Source organism: Zeugodacus cucurbitae, chromosome 2 (genome assembly GCF_028554725.1).
Source record: "Zeugodacus cucurbitae isolate PBARC_wt_2022May chromosome 2, idZeuCucr1.2, whole genome shotgun sequence".
In the NCBI taxonomy this organism is placed as follows: domain Eukaryota; kingdom Metazoa; phylum Arthropoda; class Insecta; order Diptera; family Tephritidae; genus Zeugodacus; species Zeugodacus cucurbitae.
In genome coordinates, this window is record NC_071667.1 from 45,244,510 (window position 1) to 45,267,749 (window position 23,240).

Genomic DNA, 23,240 nt, shown 5'->3' on the forward strand with positions numbered 1-23,240 from the left:
AAATAATACGAGCTGCAGAACTAAATAGAGAGGGTACAATCTTCTACAAGAGTGTACAGCTCCTGGCGTATGCCGATGATATTGATATCATCGGAAGCAACAACCGCGCCGTTTGTTCTGCGTTTTCCAGACTAGATAAAGAAGCGAAGCGTATGGGTCTGGTGGTGAATGAGGACAAGACGAAATATCTCCTGTCATCAAACAAACAGTCAGCGCACTCGCGTCTTGGCTCCCACGTCACTGTTGACAGTCATAACTTTGAAGTTGTAGATAATTTCGTTTATCTGGGAACCAGCATTAACAACACGAACAATGTCAGCCTTGAAATCCAACGCAGAATCACTCTTGCCAACAGGTGCTACTTTGGACTGAGTAGGCAATTGAAAAGTAAAGTCCTCTCTCGACGAACCAAAATCAAACTCTATAAGTCGCTCATTATTCCCGTCCTGATGTATGGCGCTGAAGCGTGGACGATGACAACATCCGATGAGACGACTCTTGGGGTTTTCGAGAGAAAGGTTTTGCGCAAGATTTATGGTCCTCTAAACATTGGCAACGGCGAATACCGCAGACGATGGAACGATGAGCTGTACGATTTGTACGGCGACATTGACATAGTTCAGCGAATAAAAAGACAGCGGCTACGCTGGCTAGGTCATGTTGTACGGATGGAAGAAAACACTCCAGCTCTGAAAGTATTCGATGCAGTACCCGCTGGAGGAAGCCGCGGAAGAGAACGACCTCCACTCCGGTGGAAAGACCAAGTGCAAAGTGACCTGGCTTCACTTGGTGTTTCCAGTTGGCGGCAAAAAGCAAAAAGGAGGAATGAGTGGCGCGCTCTGGTGGATTCGGCTATAATCGCTTAAAGCGGTTCCTACGCCAAATATATATATATATATGTATGACTCTTTTACTGATTTATGGGTCTACATTTCGGTATTGCGCACTCCAACTTTTCGCGCTAAAGGGCATGTTGAGAAATTATAAATGGGCTCTTTGGATAAATGGTGGGAAATAACGCACAGTTTACAAAATGCCAACAAGACATTGAGTGCTGCTCTTAAAATCGGATTAAATGCTTCGAAAAACTTGTGCTGGGTGCAAACAAACACGGACAAGATTTCTTCATTTATATATTTGCTGCAAAATTGTATATTCAGATTGTAGAAAATAAATTAAGAACTGATCCCTTGTGGACACTTTTTAGATCGTGGTATAGTTTTTGAAACTAAAAATCTTCCTCATTGCAACTGCATTTCATATACAATGGGAACGGCTAGTAAAAGGTGTTTCCATTGAAAATATTCGCAGTTTCTAAAAAAATAATTCACTAATCAAAAACCATTAAAATATTAATTAAATAATAACTGTATTTATCGTGACAATTTGTATTCCACCCGACAGATAGCAGGAAGGTAAAATAAATTAAAAGACTTATGCAACCATTAACAAATCCATTGCTTAGCGTTCGAGTGCCGGTGAAAATTTCGCCACTAACGAATTTCCTTGATCTGCATTTACACGCGATAGTTTATATGCGCAAGCGCCTAACCCATCGATCAACCAGCAATCAAGTGAGAGTGTGGCAAGAGTGTTCCCGCAGTCAGCATGTTGATGTGCGAGTGAACAATAAAGTCTGCGTGCAACACTGACAGACAAGTTGGCGCTACCACTCGACGCTGCACTGGCTCGCGGCCGACTATCTGGTCAACCAACCTCGCTTCGCTACTACAGATACGATAGAGCTTCTGAAGATTATGTGTGTATGTGTGCATGCAAAGTGTAATGCAGCTTTAATATACATTCGCATAGCAATTGCTTGGCTGCTACTGATCCACGCCTTTCAATGTGTTTGCTTGCTGGGACACTAATACAAACTGCCAGTGCCACTCATTCGACCGCTCAGAGCACGCCGACGATGTATGCGGTAGAATACCTCGGTTGCCGCTTTCATAATTGCAATTACCGATTCGACTAACCAGTTACACCGCTACCACTAACAACACCACCTCCTTTGGTTTTTGTTGTTGTGGACCGTCGATTGTTCACTATTTTCGCTTTAGTCTTTTTAAACGTCTAAAATTGCATACTAAACGGTTATTGACGACCAATAAAAAATTTATGAAAAACGAAGGCGGAAAACTCACCTGAAGCCAAGTTCATTTCTGTAAGTAAAGATTGGTGGAAAATATAGGCCTTCAGCTATTGTTTATACTGGAACTGGAAACGCCTTTCAAATGTTTTATGCATATTAACGATGAAAATTGCAGTGACGAGTAAGTGTTGCATCTACGTTAAAGTTGACGCGTCTAGCGTAAAAATGAACATATAATTCTGCATTACTTTGATTTCTTCAAAAGATAGCAGAATTCATTCAAAGTTATAACAACTGAATGATATTGTGCTTGCTTATGAAAAACGCCGAAATATTAAGATTACGTTTTGTGATTGCAGCATTTGTGACGATGAAATGGAAAGTAAATATTGCAGGGTTGCATTTATGGATATTATATTTGTACAAAATGTTACGTATCATTTATACAATACATATTTTCAAAATATTTTAAAAATACCCTCTACTGAATTTTCGAACTATTTAAATTTTTCGATGCACTTGCGCAACAGAATACACGATTTTAACATTTCAACTTCAGTTATCTATCGCTTATGATATATAATATATGTCCGAAGTATTTAGTAAGTGTTTAATGAAATCTTGGTCAATTTCAGACATCGATCCATTGAACGAATTAAATTTAAGTAAGTTCTTACTATCCAAGCCAATATTTAGAATAAGAAGAAGATGCCAATATTAAAAAACTCCAGAAATGTTTGACGTCGGGTTCCTAAGGGTCACCTCTACTAATATACATATGTATAAAAAAGTTAGAAGCACTGTTCCATATCGTTGGCACATGCGCATCTCGGTATATAGAATGCGATACACTTCCGTTACGCGACAAACGCACATACATATAATCTTCAAGCGCGAAATACCATGTAAAGTTGAAAACATAAATAAAAGCAAAAAAGTTGAAATGTGCAACAAAGCGCGACCATTTGCGGCAGCAGTATTATATAATCGGAGTGTTAGCGAGAAATGTGAGACGCGAAATACCAGGCCAGCTGTAACAAATGCGCACAAATAAACCTTGGCATAATTAGGAAACCCGACAACTGATAGCTGCATTTCCTATTATAGTGGGAAAAAAAGTTGCTTTTCGATGTGTGACTAAATACAAGTTTAAAAAACAAAGCTCTTAGCTCTTGCTCCCACATGAGCTCGATGGAAATTCCTGAGCCGCAGTCATGTAACCGTGCAATTATTCATGCAAACAAATCAACAATATGGCAAATACGAAATTTGAAAATTCAGTCAAACTGTTATCAATCTTATTATCACGTTTATCTAACAGATGCCAAAACATGCCGCATGTCGATTTCGCCAACAGATAACGAATGAAATAGACAGCAAAACGAGATGCGGTGTGAATGAAGTTGGCAAGTTAATCGTACAACATTTTGTTGCACACAAAAGCTCTGACTTCATCCTGTATGAAGTAGCATGCAACAGCGGCAGCAAAGTGGTTGGAAAAACTATGAATGACGAGGTGTGGCAAGGGGTCTGGCTCTTTACACAGTTGCTGATGGATAGCTTGATTGCATGTCCGATTGCACCAATTTGACGGACGAGCAAGGCAACGCGGTGCAGATAAAGACTTGTGATAGAGAATACAATTCAATCGGCAGCCATGTTTGGTGATTAACATATTACATTACTGTTTTATTCATTTTGCTGTTGTTGTTGCATATCTAAAGCATCTAAGTGGGATACAATTAATATTTTTAGTAGTTTTGAAAACTTGTATAAAAATTAGAATGGATTCAGGAGAGTTTTTATAATACTAGGATAATAATTTATTTGGTAACCTCAAGCAGATTGCAGCGCCGGGAGAGACATTCAAAAAGCACTAAAAGGAGTTTTCTCACGAGCTTTTTCATATTTCGAATATTTTTATTTTAGTTAGAAGTTTTGGTCTCGAAGTACTCAACGCCTTCAAAAACGGTTGCGTTATTCTATTTCCTTATGCTTAATACATTAAATTCCTTTTTCTAGAGAGTTTTCCGTGATAAGGAATAACTGTTTGACTCGAAATTGCATAAAACAAAGACTAGACTAGACTAGACTTCTTGACTACGTTAACTATATTTATATTCTTCCAGAGCAAAGTTGACTGACTGCCTGTTAAATAGAAATCGTATGACTTATCAGTGAGAAGGGGCTGACGTCATAACGCAAAGAACAAGGGATATTATTCAGAAGCCGTCGGTGCTATACAAAACAATTCGTTTGGATGCACAACGGACGGCAAGAAAACTGTATATTATATGCTATCACCTAGTGTAGGGACAAATAAACAAAAAACAACAACAAAAGTAATGATTCAAATAAGCAACAATAAATATGAGCGCCACTATCAGTCATTTTATCACTGCAATAACGAGCGCTTCAACGTCTTAGCCATATCGCATGCAGATAAGATAACCAATCACACAAACTACAGTTAGGGGCTATACTAACAAATGCCGCAATTATTCGATATGTGCTGGGAGAAATTAGAGGAAATATATGAAATATGATTAATGCAGTGATAAGTGAAAGTGTTGTTGCTGAGCGAGCGGCGATTCAATCGAACAGTTTAGAAGAGAGTCTAATGAAGAGAGAGGAGTGCAATAGCTAAACTCAATTAGATAGCAGTGAGCGTAGCTAACTGATTGCATTTACATTTAAATGCTTTGTATGGAATGTGAAGTTATTTCGCAAGCTGCTTTCACACACACAAAAATCAATAATAATCAAAATATCTAAAAAAGAGGAGTCATAATTTAAGAGAGTTCTCGTTGCAGGTCATTCGGTGCGATTTCGGGCGGTAAGCTTTAACGAAATATTGTGTTTGTTGTTGTATATCAGTTAAACATTTGGGCTTAATTGTTCAAATTATTTTTTCCTAGGCGGTTTTAAAGATCCAAGGATCATTCGTAAATGTATATGATGCAGTTGTTCCTCATCCGGCCTATTGTATGTGTTTAAATGTTCTGTAAGCCACATCAGCTTATAAAATTTTAGTTATTTATTGTATTCCATTTATAAAAAATCATCATACTGCGATTGATTCTTGATTATAAAATTTTTTTTTTATTGTTTCAAATATTCTGTTTCTTAATTTCGATTTTAATTAAACTATTTAATAAATTTGTCTTTCATTTCTTTACAGATTCCGCTCATATTTCGTCCATTGCACTAATTTTTCCGGAATTAAATCAGTGAAGTAATTAAATCGTTTATTAAAAGTTTGGAAAAATTTAAATGGAAATAAGTATTTTAAATTGCGCAATGACGAGCAATCAATTGCGGTGCGAATATAATAGCTTGTTAAAAGTATTTCGTGGGCTCGATTAAAGAAAGTGGCAGTGTAGCTAAGAGTATATTGCAACATTCAACATTATTATTACCGCAGCAACAACAAAATTTGGTAAGTTTAATTGAAATGTCTGCAATTGGTCTTTATTTTATTAAACGAACTCTCGGCGAAAATATTTCTACTGAGCATAAAGTGTTTTGGAGAATGACTTTTTGTTGTTGCTTAAGAGATAGTTGTAAGAGATATTTGTTTACGTTTTTAATAACCTGCTGCGTTGTTGTTCAACAGGTGAAAGGCCCACTGCGCTACGCGGGTGGTGCGGTTATCCGAACGAGTGTATCGAAAGCGAACTTTATGAGCTAACAATGACTCCAAATTAGCGATGGATAATGCAATTAGGGCTTTTATTTCAGTTGAGGAATGTGTAAACATTAGTGTGTGCGCATTTATTCCCCACGTGCAAGCCACTTACGCTCGCTGCATTATGATCTCAGCGCATTTATGAAGAAAGGCTAAAATTAAAGTTTTGGTAGAAATATGTATAACGTGACTCTTCTTTTACTCTCAAATATTTCTGTTGCGCGTCGAAGAATCCAAGCTAAAGTGACTTTTACTTAAAAATGATATTATTGTATGAGTGTGGTTAAGTACTGCTAGATGCCAACATTTGTATTGTCACGCAGAAATAAAAAATACTATGACATAATATTATGAGTTAGAATTATAAAAACACATTAAAATGTTGATAAACAGGTTTATTACAGATACAGCGGTTGTCAGCTAATCAGAAACACTTGATGAGAATATTAATTAAATCTTAAAATTGCCATTATTTTTTTACTTATAAGTTTTGCTTACTTCTGTTCTATTCAAAAAAAATTTTGAAGCAAAATAGTTATGCAGTTAAATACTAACTTAAAGTAAATGCATTATTCCATTGTCATTAACTTCATCGGATGATATATACTCGTGTCTAATTAGATGTCCCTTTCAAATCGAAGACTTGACATGTTTTTGCAAAAGCACAAAAATTTTAATAAATGAATTTGAATAATTTCTTTTTATTTGTTCATATGTATATACATACATATGTCAGAAATATCACAATTGAGATGAGCACAAGCATGTGAAGTATTTCAGTGCTATAACCTTGGATAAATTAATTCATAAACTAATTTTAGTTCAACAACTTTTTTATACAAATATCATATTTTTCATCTGACATTCATTTACTTAATTTATTTGATTATGTCAATTTCGTAACTTTTAGTCTAAACGTGCGTTGATTAAAAATTAACATCTTACAAATTCCATAATTAATTCTGCTTTGAACTAACTTTACTTGGTTATCTCATACCTCTTAGACAATGATGTAATACGATATTTAAAGCCTACACTTTGTTCAACCTCTACCGATAACCTAATAAACCGATAACAATTAAGAATACTAATTAATAATTCAAATACTTTGGCATATTTTAGTTTAAGCGAAAGACAAACGAATTTTGATTAATGTTCTGTGGTATCACGAAAATCTAATATGTTAAATTTAAAAAAAATCAGATGGATTCTGAAATTCGATAATGAAGAATGTTAAAAGCCCATTGGCACTTACATATATAAATCAAGTTCACATAACTTAAGATAAATATTCTAAAATTTTTTTTATATACATATCGCTCATTTACATGAATAGTGTCATAACTCAAGAAACACGATTTTTGAGTTGAGTATGCAGAAATGTGCTCAACTTCATCGTCCATATTGTATAAAAATTGCATTCTGATTCGTAGAAAAATAAACCGTGAAATAAGAATGTGCCGTTATTAAACTTGTTATGTTAAATTAATTTTTAAGCACAACAACGGCACATTTCAGTTGTGCCAGATATGTTTTTTTTTTTCAGAAAGAAAGACATATTTTGTGTTAGAACGATATCTGTTAACAATAACGCCACATTTAACTTATGCCAGCGAAATTGATTTATATTTTTCACAAATAACGATATAATTCAACATGGGTCACATTTATGCCTACGGCAGAGCTTCAGTGCACTCTTTTTAGTCCACTCAATACATTTATGGCATTTTTTTATATTTGGCGAATAAGAGACAATTGAAAACTTTAAACCGCTCTCCTGAAAAATCGACTTTTTTGAGTTGTGACACTATTCATGTAAATGAGATGTGTTTGAATTACTTCAAATTCGAAACGAAAACTAGTATTCGTATGTTAAAGTCGGCATTTATCGCTAAAAGTCAAGTCGAGGGGTGGCACTGTCGTCGTTAGTTTTGACAAAATCAATTCGACAGGTGGCGATGTTAGTCTAATATCTTGATGTGGTGGGCCCCATTAATTTTAAAATTTTCTACCCGAAATATTTTGTGATCTAGCTCCAAAAATAAGTTTTACCATTAAACACAAAAAAGTTGCATATAAATCTATATAGAAATATATCTACAGGTGGGAATGTTTGTGCGCACGTGTGCCACAGATGGGCGATAAAAATGCGCAGACAAATTAAAAATGAAATTTCTTGTTATCGCAAACAGTGGCATAACATAACAACAATTTCTGTCCAACAAACACAATAAAGCTAATGACAAAATCTAGTGGCACGCAAACCAATGAAAGCTTCTCCCGCTGCCAGCTTTAAAATTTAATGCGCCACAAACCAGTTTGTCTTATATGAGAATTTATTTATTAATTCGATAAGTCGGTATGCGGAATTGGAATGCTGTTATCTCCGCTGCGGTGCCTGCAATTGGCGCAACATGTTGCCAACAAGCCAAATAGCAGGACCAAACATTGAAAATAAGTAAATAGAAGCATTTAATAATTTTGGCACTCTTAAGCAAATGTTGCGGCAGCCTTCAGTGGTTTCCAGTTGCTGGTTGACTGTCTGTTGTTGCTCCTGCGTCAGGGTGTAGCTCCAATTTGCACATCCATGTACTGGCATATGTTAATCGCAGTGTACACCAATCGATGATAGCAATAAATTTTCAAACAACTTGCTGCTTCAGCTAACGATTCGGCTTGAGCGGCTACAACTGCGGCACGAAGCGTCGACGTTTCGTTCTTGTCGTTGCTCAGAAAAAGTCGCTAAATTTGTTGGTTATTCGGTTGTGATTGTTAGATCAAGATTTAATCGAAGAAAAAAAAAAAGTAAAATGTTAAGAAGCACACTTGCTACCAAATCAGGAGTTGCTGCTTTAATTTTTTGGTGCTGCTATAGCTATTGTCAACTTTGTTGGCAGCATTGTCACTTACTGTATACTGTATCTTACTGTCACTTACTGTATACTTTTTTTTTTTTTTATTTTTATACTCTCACAACAAAGTTGCTAAGAGAGATTTATAGTTTTATTCACATAACGGTTGTTTGTAACACCCGAAATTAAACGAGTTAGATATAGGGTTATATATACCAAAGTGATCAGGGTGTGGAGTGGAGTTCAAATCCGGATGTCTGTCTGTGCAAGTTGTAACTTGAGTAAAATTTAAGATATCTTGATGAAAATTGGCACACTGTTGGCATCATAGGAAGGTTGCTTTCGAAGATGGGCAAAATCGGTCCGCTGCCACGCCCACAAAATGGCGAAAATCGAAACACATAAAGTGCCATAACTAAGCCATAAATAAAATTTGGTACAAAGGATCGCACTATGAAGAGGCATATCTTGATGTAATTTTTTTGGAGAAGTGGGCGTGGCCCCGCCCTCAAATAAGTTTTTTTGTATATATCTTGCAAACCAATAAAGCTATATAAATAAACTTTTCTGCAGTCGTTTCTTTTAGCCACTTCTTAGTACAGTCCAAAAATGAAAGAAATCGGATAATAATCACGCCCACCTCCCATACAAAGGTTAGGTTGAAAATTACTAAAAGTGGGTTAACTCACTAACGAAAAACGTCAGAAACACTAAATTTCACATATGAAATGGCAGATGAATCCGAATCAAATTGTTTTACAAAATGTAAAATGGGCGTGGCGTCGCCCACTTATGGGTCAAAAACCATATCTCAGGAACTACTCGATTACCGATTTCAATGAAACATTCTAAAAATCGCCGAAATCGGACCATAGGTTTTCAAGGCCCCATATATCGAACATGAGGACTCGGTGCTTCTAACCCAATATTGAGGTTTCCAACTTTCAATGGACTTTATACAATATAGCCCTTCCTTACTTGTTTATGTATTTGGATTACATTCTGTGGAAGTATTTACGAGTTTTTAGTAGTTATTTTGCTCTACCGACCCGAGTTGGAAAAATTAGAGATTAACTAAATCGGTTCTGTAATTTTCAAGTTATAAAGGATGCAGCAAACCCAGCTTCATATTATTTATGAAAACTATTATCTTCCTTTCTTTAGCTTTTTTACTACAATAAAATTCCATTCCTTCATTTCTTAAAAAGTAAGCAAGAAATTAGCTAACAAATAAAACACTATGAAAAATAAGCTGTCGACAACAACAAATACATACTCTAGTACAAGTATACAAAAAATTACAACCTAGCAAACCCAATGAAGAGGCCACGAGTTCGAAGTAAGATCGAATTCTCGAAGATAAATTTTAGCAATAACAATCGTTGTTAGTTATTTGATTAAATGGTTTTAGTTAAGTTACTAAAATAAGCTAATACCATTTATTCGGGTAAAAATAATGTATTTCTCTTTCGTAAAACTAAAATACTTGAGCTATATAGTGTGTTCGAATAATGCAGTTATTAATCCATGCTGTGTTCGTTGGGCATGTGCCTTTTCAGTATTCACATATAATTTACAATGAAGCTTGAAAACTAGCATTCGGTGACTTTGGCGCGTTAATTCCTCGTTGACCCAAATTATCTCGTAAAAGCCGTCCGATCTATGCAGGTATGTATGAATATATGCCGCTTTTTAAACATACGTAAGTACATATGTAAATGCAAATATGTTTTTTTTTTTTTTTTTTTTTTTTTATACGAGGAGGAAGCATCGAAAGCCTGAACCCCAAGTCAGTGTGGAACTTTAATCCGAACTAAACCTCCTACCGTCTTGTACCGTTAACCCCGGTACCACCGTCAAGTATTACGTCGGGAGGATGGTTGAGTTACACTCATACGTACGTGGTGGTCAAAATGCATTCAGTCACAAGCTGCATTTACTTGGCCCCACCTCTGTTGGTCTAATACCCCGCCTCGTACATTGTTCGTCGCCAACCCTTCCCGTCACGTCAATGTTAGTGTGTTCAAGTCGTAGTTGTTCGTTCTATTTAACAGCTCACTTCTCCGCCGCTGTTCGCTGGCTCGTTGTGATTTCATGATTCTGGCTGCAGCTTCGCAAACTGCTTCCCATTTCTCTACCGATTCGACCATTTGGTTTACTAGGTTATCAGGAGTAGGGTCTATACCAAGCGAATATTTGAGATGTTGCCTCTCATGGTTATATTTCGGGCAATGGAAGAATGTGTGTTCTACATTTTCCACGGTTGCGCCTCCGCAATAATCACATATATCGTTAGTTTCGTGCCCGAATCGTTTCAAATATGCTTTGAAGCATCCATGTCCTGTGAGGATTTGAGTTAGGTGGAAATCCACTTCACCATGCGTTCTATATAACCAAGGTTCAATGTTTGGGATCAAACGAAATGTCCAACGCCCGTTTCCGCTGTCTTCCCATCGTTTTTGCCAGCGATTGGTCGTTTCTGCCCTGGCACTTCTTTTTAGTGTCGTGTGTGGTAAACTATCATTCATCACATACTGAAACTCCTTGGCTAAGAGGTCTAAGGGGTGTAAGCCCGCAATAACTAAAGCAGCGTCTTCCGATACTGTACGAAATGCGGAGCATACTCTCAGTGCACAAGTGGCATATGTGGAGAAAAGGCCCCGACGATATGATTTTATTTCGAGGGCTTTCCCCCAAATTTGGGCGCCGAACAGAGCGACGGACTTAAGTACCCCAGCTAGTAGTCGTCTTCTATTTTGCTTTGGCCCACGAGTATTGAGCATTAAACGAGTCAAAGCTCTGCACACTTTTGTAGCTTTTTCGCATGTATATGCTACGTGTTCCTTAAAGGACATCCTTGCATCAAGAATAATACCCAAGTATTTGATTGCTGGTTGTGTAGTAATGTTCATCCCCTTTGTGCTGAACGTGGCAACTTCGCGGACTTTTCTGCCGGTAATAAGTACCGCTTCGGTCTTGTTCTCTGCTAGGGTCAGTCCGTGAGTTTCGAGCCAATCGCCTATTAACGCTATTGTCCTGTTGGTTATCATAACAATATCGTGAATGTGTTTTGCTATAACAACAACAGCAATATCATCTGCAAAACCGATGATGTGAACATTTTTGGGTACTTTGAGTCGTAGTACTCCGTCGTACATTATGCCCAAGTACGGACCCCTGTGGTACTCCACCAGTGACTTTGTATTTTTGTCTGCCTTTGTTTGTATCATATCTCAGAGTTCTTTCCTCGAAATAGCTTACAATTATGTTGTAAAGATATTGAGGTACGGAGAAGCTTTTTAGTGCACTCAATATACTCTGCCAGTTCGCCGAATTAAATGCATATATGTAGGTGCATTTATATGTATGCAAATCTCTGGTGATTACTACATTTCGCAGTGCACCACACGTTGGTCATGTGCATATTGAATTGGACATAATCCAATTTGTATTTGAATTAATTGAAATTGCTCTTTTTACCTTTATGTTGAGGGTTATTGCTGTTGCACATACCAGCTTACGTCGAAATTTATTATGTGCTACTAATTGATGGTTTCTTTGTAAAAATATGAAAACTCGCTAATAAAGTAAAGTAGAAGTAGTAAAAACAGATATTTAACTTTTAACGATCAATGAGGCTCTCGCTTATTCACTTTTAATACGATCAATACTTCGATATTAAATCAATATAAGTTTGGTGATACTGGGAACGATCTCTCAAGTTGTCGATATCTTCTTTGTAGAGTGATTGGTAACTTCCTTCAAAATATGCCTCAATCGTCTAATTTCTCTCTGGGACTATTTTCCTGAATATTTATAAATTATATCATATACCCAAAACATTCCTTTAATATCTTTAGAGTTTGATAAAGTTTGATTTTTCAACAATCCCAAATAAGTTAGAGTGTGTCTATTTATATTTCAGTTCATGACAGCCACTTTTGGAGAGCGTGTGCAATACATTAAATATCAACAGATATATTTGCAGTTATCTTAAAACCAATATAAAAATTTCAATGTTTATAATTTGTATAAAAATCAATGAAATTGGCAGCCATTATTTATCAAAATTAATCACGCAATAGTCGGTTAATTTTATTGACTGCCCTAATTGTGTTTATAACTTTTGATGTTAAAAATCGACGGCTTGCAAAATCGATTTCCGCTGGCTTCGGTTATCAACCGTTATTTATTTCTTGAACGACCTTTACCCAGCTCAGTTACCTTTAATTTACTTAATGCCGCTCTTAACAGGCACCTGCGCAGCTCAGAACACAGATTACTAAGCGCTTACCTCTCTCTCATCCCGATCTGAGAATTGATACAAACACTTTCATTTGCAGTAATGAAATATGCAAAAATATTTATTTACATACAAATGTCTTTGCACATTCCCAGCAAATTTGTTTAACTAAAATGCACGTGGCTCAATAAATGCGATCGCAGAGAGAATTGTGTAAGCGAATGAAGTTGTCGCCATGTACAATAGCTGCTGATGTGAGCGTGTAAAACTTGACGCCGGGTGTCGAGCATAAAACACAAACAACTACAAGATATGCATATACATATGTACATATACAAATTTTGTTATTGTTGTCGTCATGCATATGCAATACTTGTAGGTATCTAATTCCACTGGACTTAGGTCAGGGTTTTTTTGGAAATACATGCGCCAGCGCTGAATGACTGTGTGAATGCAGCTTATTTTTCACATATCTTCGTATGCATGTTTGTATATTTGTCATATATTTGCTTGAAATTGCATAAGTGCATTAGTGAGTTGTGCAGTAGAAAAACCAATATTTGCCTTGTTAATTATGATGCTATATGCCGATTCGAGTGGCTTATGAACTGCAAGTTTTATTGGGATTAGATTTGGTTTTCGAATCTCGTATGTAAAAATATAGCTTTTATTTAGGCTTATGCGACTACGAAGTCGATGTGTTGACTGTGAATTGCACAATAATGCATTGCAATTGATTAAGAATTTGGTGTTAATATTGGAATTTGAATTGAGCTTCAAAAAATTAAATGTACTTTAATGTCCGAAATGGAGACTAAAAGAGTAAAATAATTATGAACTTAGTATGAAAGTAACCATTCAAATGCACTTTTTGAAAAGTAATACCTATTGCGGTCTTTCCGCAAAAGAACTAGAATTACTTTTTGCGAAACGTCCGACAAGTCCAACATTATTAAAAACTTTAATCGGTTAAAATATGTACATTTATTTGACACCAAGTGGAAAATATACAAAACACAACATTTTTATAAAAATTTGCTAGGGAGTCACAATTATCTTAATGAAACTTGGTACACATATTCCGTGTCACCATGAGACAGTTGGTATTGAAAATATGCGAAATCGGACCAATGTCATGCCCACAAAATTGCGAAAACCAAACACACATAAAGTGTCGTAACTAAGCCATAAATAAAGCTATGAAAGTAAAATTTGGCACAAAGGATAGCACTAGGAAGTAGAAATGAGCGATATTACCATTTTTAAATCACTGTGATTTTATATTGCTATTGCGAGCGCAACAAAAAACATGTAAGGAAAGGATAGGTTCGGGTGCAACCGAACATTTTATACTCTCGCAATTTATTGATGTAATTTTATAAAGATAACACAATTCGACCCATATATCCGGCATAAAGTTCAATAGAATAACGAAAAACATCATAAATAGTATATGAGGACTGAGTTAATTCCTAAACCGTTTTCACCACTATGATACAATATATCGAATACTATACGCTCAATTAATTTTATATTATCTATAATTAGGTAAATGAGATCTGGGGGAAGTTATGACCCGATTTTAACCACTTTTGGTACAGAGAGAAACTGTTATAAGAAAAAAATTCAGAGGGAATGAATTACATAGAAATATCCGAGAGATTTACCTACATTTTCGGTGAAAAATTACTCTTAGGCACTGAGTTCTTTATGTTCTATATCAGGGGCCTTGAAAAGTCATGGTCCGAGTTTGACAATTTTTCCACAACTGATGGCACAGCCCAAATACAATATTTGTGTAAAGTTTTATTCCGCTATCTTCATTTGTTTCTAATGTATATATGTATTATAAAGTGAACGAATCAGAAGAATTCAAAATTGAGTTACATAGGAAGTAGGCGTGGTTGTGAACCGATTTCGCTGCGATATTCCACCCGTGTCATGAGGGTATCAAGGAAGTGTTATATAACGAATTTCATTGAAATCGGTCGAGTAGTTCTTGAGAAATGGCTTTTAACCCATAAGTGGGCGACGCCACGGCCATTTTCCATTTTGTAAAAAAACTGAGTGCAGCTTCTTTCTGCCATTTCTTATGTAAAATTTGGTGTTTCTGACGTTTCTCGTTAGTGAGTGAACTCACTATTAGTCATTTTCAACCTAGGCTTGGTATGGGAGGTGGGCGTGGTTATTATCCGATTTCTTTCTTTTTTGGACTGTATAAGGAAACGGTTTGGTTTATATAGCTTTATTGGTTTGCAAGATATATACAAAAAACCAATTTGGGGGACGGCCACAAATTTTTCAAAAAACTTACATGCAAATGGGCCCCTCTCTAATGCGATCCTATGTTCCAAATTTTATTTTCACAACTTTATTTTGGGCTTAGTTATGACACTGTATAGGTTTTCAGTTTTCGCCATTTGGTGGGCGTGGCAGTGGACCGATTTTGCCCATCTTCGAAAGCAACCTCCTCAGGGTGCCAAGGAATATGTGTACCAAGTTTCATTAAGGTATCTTAATTTTTACTCAAGTTAATGCTTGCACGGACAGACGGACGGACAGACATCCGGATTTTCAACTCCACTCGTCATCCTGATCATTTATATATATATAGCCCCATATCCAACTCTTTTATTTCTTGGTGACACAAACACATGTTGCGAGAGTATAAAAAACGAATTTATGAGAATTTGTACTCCTCGTTTGTTTTTTAATTTTTTTATATTTTCATATTTGTTAATTTTAACAGTATCTAAAATTTACATGCTTTTGTAATCACAATGAACTAATTAATAAATTTTGGGTAGATTTAACTGCTTTCGTAATCACCGTACACAAAATTATCGAAATCGCACCTAAAATTGCTACTGTGATCACTGAACTATCTCTCATCACTACTATGAAGTGGGCGTGACCCCGCTTCTACTAAGTTTTTTGTACATATCTCGTAAACTACTAGATATGTACTATATCAACCAAACGCTAAGGAGTCTTTTCTGTTAGGTACTACCTTATGCAGTTCAAAAATAGAGGAAATCGGATTATAACCCACTTCCCATACAAAAGTTATGTTGAAAACCACTAAAAAACTAATTCAGTAAGGAAAAACACTAGGAACCTTAAATTTCATCATAAAGAAGGTACAAAAGGTTGCATTCAAATTGGTAATGATATGTTTTGAAAATAGGCCAAATGGGTTCAACCACTTCCTATGTACCAAAACTTTGAAGTCAATCTGAATTCTTTAATTTACATTATGTAAAGTAAGCACTAGTGAAGATATCGGAACATTTATAGTGTGGCATCGCTCTTCTAAAAATCGTCGAAATCAGCCCATAGGTTTTCAAGGCCCCATATGTTGAACATGAGAACCTCAGTGCTTCTAATTTTTTTTTTTTTTGCTGAAAATAAAGGTAAATCTCTCAGATATTTTGAAGAAATTTGTAGGAAATATTTTTCTGCTAATAATTTGTCTCCGTGCCAAAAATGAGCGAAATCGGGTCATAACTTCACCTAGTTCCCATATACCTAATATTAGAGTTTGAAGCTTTCAATGGACTTTATAATATGCCGAAATATTGGTCGAATTGTGTGTTATATTAATAAAATTTAATAAATAAATTGCGAGAGTATAAAATGTTCGGTCACAACTTAATTTTAAACATTTTTGGCATGTTAATTTGTTACTTAAAAATATATATCAATGATATCAAAATTTCGAAATTCTATCTTGTATCTCACCCAAAGGTTGTAATAAAAGCTCAATCAAGACTCAATATAAACAAATATTGAGCGAACCTCCCATTTCCCATTTGCACATACTCTAATTGACCCAATTTTGGTTAAATATTTTCTCAGAAAATAAAATTTTTCCTGTCATTCATATATTTTTTAATTGCGTGCACTTATGCTGACTTAAGTTATTCAAGCCACATTTTGTAAAGATGCGCTGTCGTTGCACGCGTCAACTTGCCTCGTATAATTAACATTACAGCTTGCATTTGCTGTAACAAAAAATAAATAAAAAACATTGACCAATTAACTGCTTTCCCAATTTCCTCGCAATAAAAGCCTCACCCTTTAAAAGCAGCTGCTGTCGAAAACCATGCCGCCAATAATAATTACAACAAACAAACAGAGTGTTTAATTAAAATTTATGCGGTCACCCATCCGCGCGGCAATCATAATTATAATCAACAATTATAGTTAAGTTGGGCGCAGGAAGGGCGCGCCAGCAGAGGCAACTCAGACTCACTCAACTTCATTTCATCGACTGGTGCGCAGGCGCACTATTTCGTGCAACATTGTATATGTGTGGAGTGCATAGGTAACTTTAATTCAGCCTTCCGCGTAAGGGTAGCAATTAATTTTTTTGTTATTATTAATGTTATTGTTGTTAATGTAAACTTACAAATAGTTTTTTTTGTTAGTGCCATTCAACGCAGTTATGGTTGCCTAAGTGTTGGCGCATTCAACTAGTGGGTGAAGTTACTTGCCATGACAAGCAGTTTCGCTGGCTTGGCAGACGTTATGATCTCGACTGGTTGATAGCGCCATTTAACCTTAGCTCTCTGTTTTGGGTAACAGCATGGGAATGCTATTTTGTAAACAAGTTTTTAAATTTTAATGAATTTAAAGTGGCGGCACGTGGAAATTGGTTTCATTTCCGAAGAATGCATTTGTCCCAAATTAGATGGCTTACGGTGTATGAAAAGAATTTGTAACATCTGTCCTATTTTACACTACTTATTCCAGTATAACCGCTGCTATAGTTACTGTTCTTTGTTATTACAAAATACACTCTAACACATTACCAAATATGGCATTTTCAATTTAGTTTCCAACACTTACAATTAAACAGCTTATCAAACATGTTTCTACGAAATTCTAATTACAACTGCAGCAAATTTCAATTTTAACGCAGCATGATTTTTTTTCCCCTTCCTCAGATTTTCCTCGATAACTTTTTACTTTTCCTCTATGAAAATGCATTCTCTAAAGTCAATCTCTTCACAAGAAGCTAGCCGCACGTCCACAAACTGTTTGCCGCGCTAAGCCATTGACGTGTCGGCAATGCTTTGAGCCAATTGAAATGCGAAATGCAATCAGAAAACCATTTTTCTTCACCTGTCATATTGTTGTTGAATCAAACGGGTTTCTTGCTGTGACAAACATACCGAAACAGCGGTGGACATACAGTGTCAAAGTTAGAAAGGTATGAAAGCACGCTACATACATATATAACTACATATGTAGCTCTAATGCTTTGAGCAGGCTCATTAGATACGCTCCGCCATCAGCGTGTCAGCTCGCCGCTAATCTTAAAAAAGAAAAGAACAAAGCACCATAACTTGAGGCATTGTTATGCAAAGGACAAACAACAGTAACAACAATAGCTACAAAGCTGCGTGTATGTACATTCCTCACTTGAAGATTTAAGCGTTTATTCATTAAAATTCTACGCTAACGTGTGGTTGCTAATGTGATGCGCTTATTCATTATGTTTTATGTTATTTTTTTCGTTCTTAGCTAATATTCTATGGTTGGCATGTGCTTTATTGTATCAGTATCTTCTTCTAGGGTTTACCTTTAAAGTTGGCTCTGCCACCTTTGTTAAGTATTTGACGAAAATATTCTCTTGGTTCCATGAATAGGTTACAGTTTGTTTCCGATAATTTTTTTTAAAGTTTCAAAGAGCTTTGCTATTTACTCACGTTTTTCAACTACACTAGAATCATACTAAAAACCTTTATATATTTGTTATTATATTTGTAATGTTTTAAAATATAATTTCCTCCTTTCATAGTTCAGAGCACATTAATTACTACTTTTATTTTATTATTATTATTTTTTATTATTAATTTTATTTTTGTACCTACCATAGCATAATATACGCATGCCAGCTGGCAATCAATAAGAATACTGGTGAAGACAATCTAAATAATTTATTAAAATAAAAAATAAATATAAATAAAGTAATGAGAAAGCGTGATAATAAATACCTGCTGCTTTTGACTTAAAAGCCTCTTATTCATGTATTGTACTAAAGCTCTGAGCAAAAGGCAAATAGCTATGTGTTTTTCATAGGCATCGCTATAGAAAAAAATTAAACTGCACAATGAAGGCACAACACCAAGATAACCAGGAATAACGAAATACAACAACAGCAATGTGCAGTTGGCAACGTTGAACAATTTATCACTGGAACAAATGTTTCGAGCATTCGACGGTGCGTGCTAAATAGTCCATGCACATGTGTAATATGACACCTTTTGCGAGGGCGCCAGATTGCAACGATAGCGACAGGTGGTGACTTAAGTCGTTGACATTTAAGTTTTGGTTCTTTTGCAGTCTTGCCTTATGTTAAGTAAGCGAAAAACTGACTGGGTCAGAGATATGCCACAAATTGCAGGTAAAATGATAGGAACTGACACCAAAATTGAGCACATTCCTAAAATATTTTTTATTTTTTGTATCAACAGCTAGCAACTAGCGTTCACTTCGCCTTTTATCCCCTTTCGAAAGCAAACCATAATATATTCAATACTCATGTATATGAAACGTTAACAAGAAGGGAAAGGATATGTTTGGGTGTAACCAAACATTTTAAAATTTAAATTCTCCACAAGTAGGCGTGGTAACCGATATAATATCAGGATAGGGAGAAAATATTACAATGCGATACGATGGTTAGGCTTGTTTTGATATTTCCATTCCTTAGTATGACACATTTATTTATTTTTTCGAGAGATCTCACTGATTTTTATGGGTGCTTAAAATTCATATTCTTATATTTATGTATCAAAATAGTGCGAATAATATGTGACACACTTCCCCAATTTGCTTAGTAAACATTTTTCCTTCGCCGAATTCACAACCTTGACCATAGCGCAGATATGCCAAAACACATAAATCGAATATATGTATGTCTGAAAATATTCTGTACATGCGTATGTTGAAAATTACTTGTCTAAATATAGATGCCGCGAAACGGTTGACAAGAATATTAAGCAACAATTATTAGAAGAGGCAAAGAATACTACAAAAACAAAATACAAATACAGCAACAGTGATCTATAGGCTGAATAAAACCACTAATGACAGCAAGAGCATCATTTCGAGATGACTAGAAATACGGAAATTATATAAACATATATATACATATATATATATATATTGATTTGCTAGACATTATCTTCAGAGCGTTTTGGGTATATGAGTGAGTGTGCATGAAAATAGCGCTTCATATCAGCATGTATGTATATAGTACAAGCACCAGGGCTTATCCCAATTGACAGATAGATTGCGTGTGTGTCGCAGAGGTGTTTCCATAGCTAACGTAAACACATTAAAGCTTTGTATGCAAGCAAAATGAATATTCTTAAGACGCTTTGGTGGGCTGCGTTGTCACGTTGGATTAGAGGTTCTAGTACTAAAGGTATTATTTCTCGAAAGCACTAATAAAGCACAAAATAGAGCCGAGGCAAACAGGATCCACGCAAAGATACTAAAAAATAGATGAAGACTCGTTACTTTAATCTGCCGAAGTGAGCAGAGTGCGTAGGGAGACAACCAACAAATCAGATTTATGGTAACTTGATATGCCAATGAATGCGTCTACTTTTCACAGTAGATACTGCTTACAACATAAGTAATTTAGAGACTTCGTTAATTCAAGCCCCAACAATAGCTGCACTGTGACTTATATGCTTAAATACTTCCATGACAACTTGAAATGCGACAATCTTCGGACAACGCTGTCTGGAAGGGGTTTTCGGTGGATGTGACCAACGCTTTTATATAGGTGAGTGCTTATCGCTTTCCAGCGCAAAGTAAAGAAGAAGTAAAATCAGCTCAATTTATCAGTAAAAGCACAGCTCCCGGTAGAGGAAAAATAAATAAGCTGACGGCTGATTATAGGTGTAGCAGTAACGCGCCTTCTCCGCTCTTCATGTTAGTTGTTTTTGTTTCTTAATTTTTTGTGCTCTTTTTAATATGTGTGTACAAATGAACATATGAATGTGTTTGTGTTTGTAAATGATTAATCTCCAACTCTCTGCAAAGGTCCATTCACCTCTTAAGCGTATTAATAAATTAAAAGTTCTAAACAGACACCAAAATATATAATTTGATTTGTGGGTGACCCACAAATACATAAAAAATATAATTTTCTTAAATTTCACACCACTTATCTGTAGAAACAAAAATAATAAGATTTGTACAGGTTTTTAAAAGCTTAAGCGCCAGCGACAACGATTTGTGACTGTGACAGCTGTTTGATTATATAACTTTGTATATCCCTTGTTTTGTAATCGGTAAAAATAAAAAAAAAAAAAACAAAAATATAAGAATATCATAATTTTGTATAATTTTTATTTTTTATAAAAAAAAGTAATCGGTACAAATTAGAATTATTCGTGGTAATTTAGTGTTTTATATGTATATTAGATTTATGAATATGTATAATATGAGTGATGAAAATTTGAATGGTAAACTTTAGTTTTTTTATATTTATTTGCAACTTTATGCTTTCGAATAATTTAATTAATTCGTGCACAAATCTGATCCCATCTCTTTTAACAGTGCTTCTCAAAAATGTAGAATCGGGTATGCGTTTCTTAGTATACTGCGATGACTTGTCGTACGTAATATAAAATGCCTCAGAAGTAACACAATTATTATACACCAACATAATCAAAGTTTAATTAAGAAAATATAATAATAATGTTTTATGGTATTTTGAGAAATTGTTATTATAACGAGGTTATTAACATTTTGTCTCTTCGTATTGAATTTATTTTACTCTATCGGAAATAATCCATAAATCCACAAACATTACTAAACAGTTATAGTGCAACACATTCAACTACAAGATCCTAAAGTGTATATACTATATACAATACGTGTAGAATATTTAAAATAGTAGTTTCAATTTAACTCATGATTTTCTTCAAAAATTCATCATACGCACCGTGTAAGAAATTCGCGTCACTTTCAAATATTTTACTTTTTACTAAAATATATTTATGAGCATCTATACCATTAGTTTATCAAGGTTAATGCGGCTCAATGGACATTCAAGTGCCACCACAATCAAATGGCAACGGTTTAGTGAAACGGGTGAAAAGTCATGAAGCGCACATTTCGAGACGAGAAATTGCAAGGTATGTACATCGCAGTTTATGTGTGAGTGTTTATGTATGGCACGTATAACAATAAAGCAAACATTTGTTACACCACGACGCAAATGGTGCGTTGGAGAGCTGTGCAAGTTGCCACTATTTGCAAACAAGTAGTTGAGGAAAAGTCAGTTGATCTTGGTAGTGACAGCAGCCACAAATTGTGCAGCTTGTACTATGCGACATGCAGCAATTGGCGGCAACAACGCCACGCAAACCGTTTTTGTTACTGCCATTCATATGTTGTTTGCTTTGGTTGTGTCCTCTTCTAATAAGTGGCAGACGCTATTACTCGACTGGCTAGAGTTCAATGAATGCAACACACGCAGAAATAGTCGCACATAGCTTGGCGGCGTCAGCATGATGCGTGGCATGCAACAGTCGTTACAAATGCGTCAGTTACCGCAGATATGTTGTTGTTACCGCTCGGCGACCCTGTCCGCAACGGACTCTACGTACTAGTGTGTGTGACTAGCTGCCATGAGCAAATAGAAAATTGTCAACAGCACGCGCAATGGGACAAACACCAACAACAACGCTGACACTTTCAATACTACAAAAGGCTGATATAAAGGAAAAGCATAAGAAAGCAGCAAATAGAAGAAATGAAAGCAATTTTTTCTGCATTTTCTTCGTTAAACACCACATTTCTTCTCTATATTTGCCAAGTCTGCAACAACAATCGCAGCCGCAGCGCATGCGCCGCACTGTCAGCTGTCAGACAACGCACATTTGCCACTACAGAGTGTGTTTTTGCCATTTTACCATTCAGTCATTGAGAGTTGCAATCGCAATTTGCCACACTGTGCGCCTGTCAATACACACTTCGAATGCGTTCAAATAAATGCTTAATAAAAATATCGAATTTCATTAATTGTAAAACAAACTCGAACGCAGCGAGTGAACTATTTACAAAAGCAACAACGTGGGCTGATGCAGCGGCAACAACGTGTATTACAACAAGATATGCAGCAGCTGACGCTGAGTGTACTAGCAAAAAACCACATGGGCGCACCATTAGAGGTGATGGGAGGTGCTTTTGAAACACGAGATATTGGCTTCGCTTGTGGGTATAAATGCCAGGAGGTTATTAATGCTTCGTTCAGACAATCATTATTACATAATTATAGGAAAACTGTTATAACAGAAAGGAAAAGAAATATCATCTGTGTTTTATTGGTCG

At 35.7% G+C, this 23,240-nt stretch overlaps 1 protein-coding gene across 11 annotated transcripts in view; it reads left to right on the top strand.

Annotated features, from left to right (window-relative positions):
• LOC105212429 (uncharacterized) overlaps nt 1–23,240 on the top strand; it is a 442,313-nt gene that overhangs the window by 286,001 nt on the left and 133,072 nt on the right. For all 11 annotated transcript variants that reach the window (XM_054229606.1, XM_054229600.1, XM_054229595.1 and 8 more), the window contains one exon: nt 5,277–5,534. The gene's annotated coding sequence lies outside the window, so the exon portion shown is untranslated. The remainder of the gene's footprint in view (nt 1–5,276; nt 5,535–23,240) is intronic.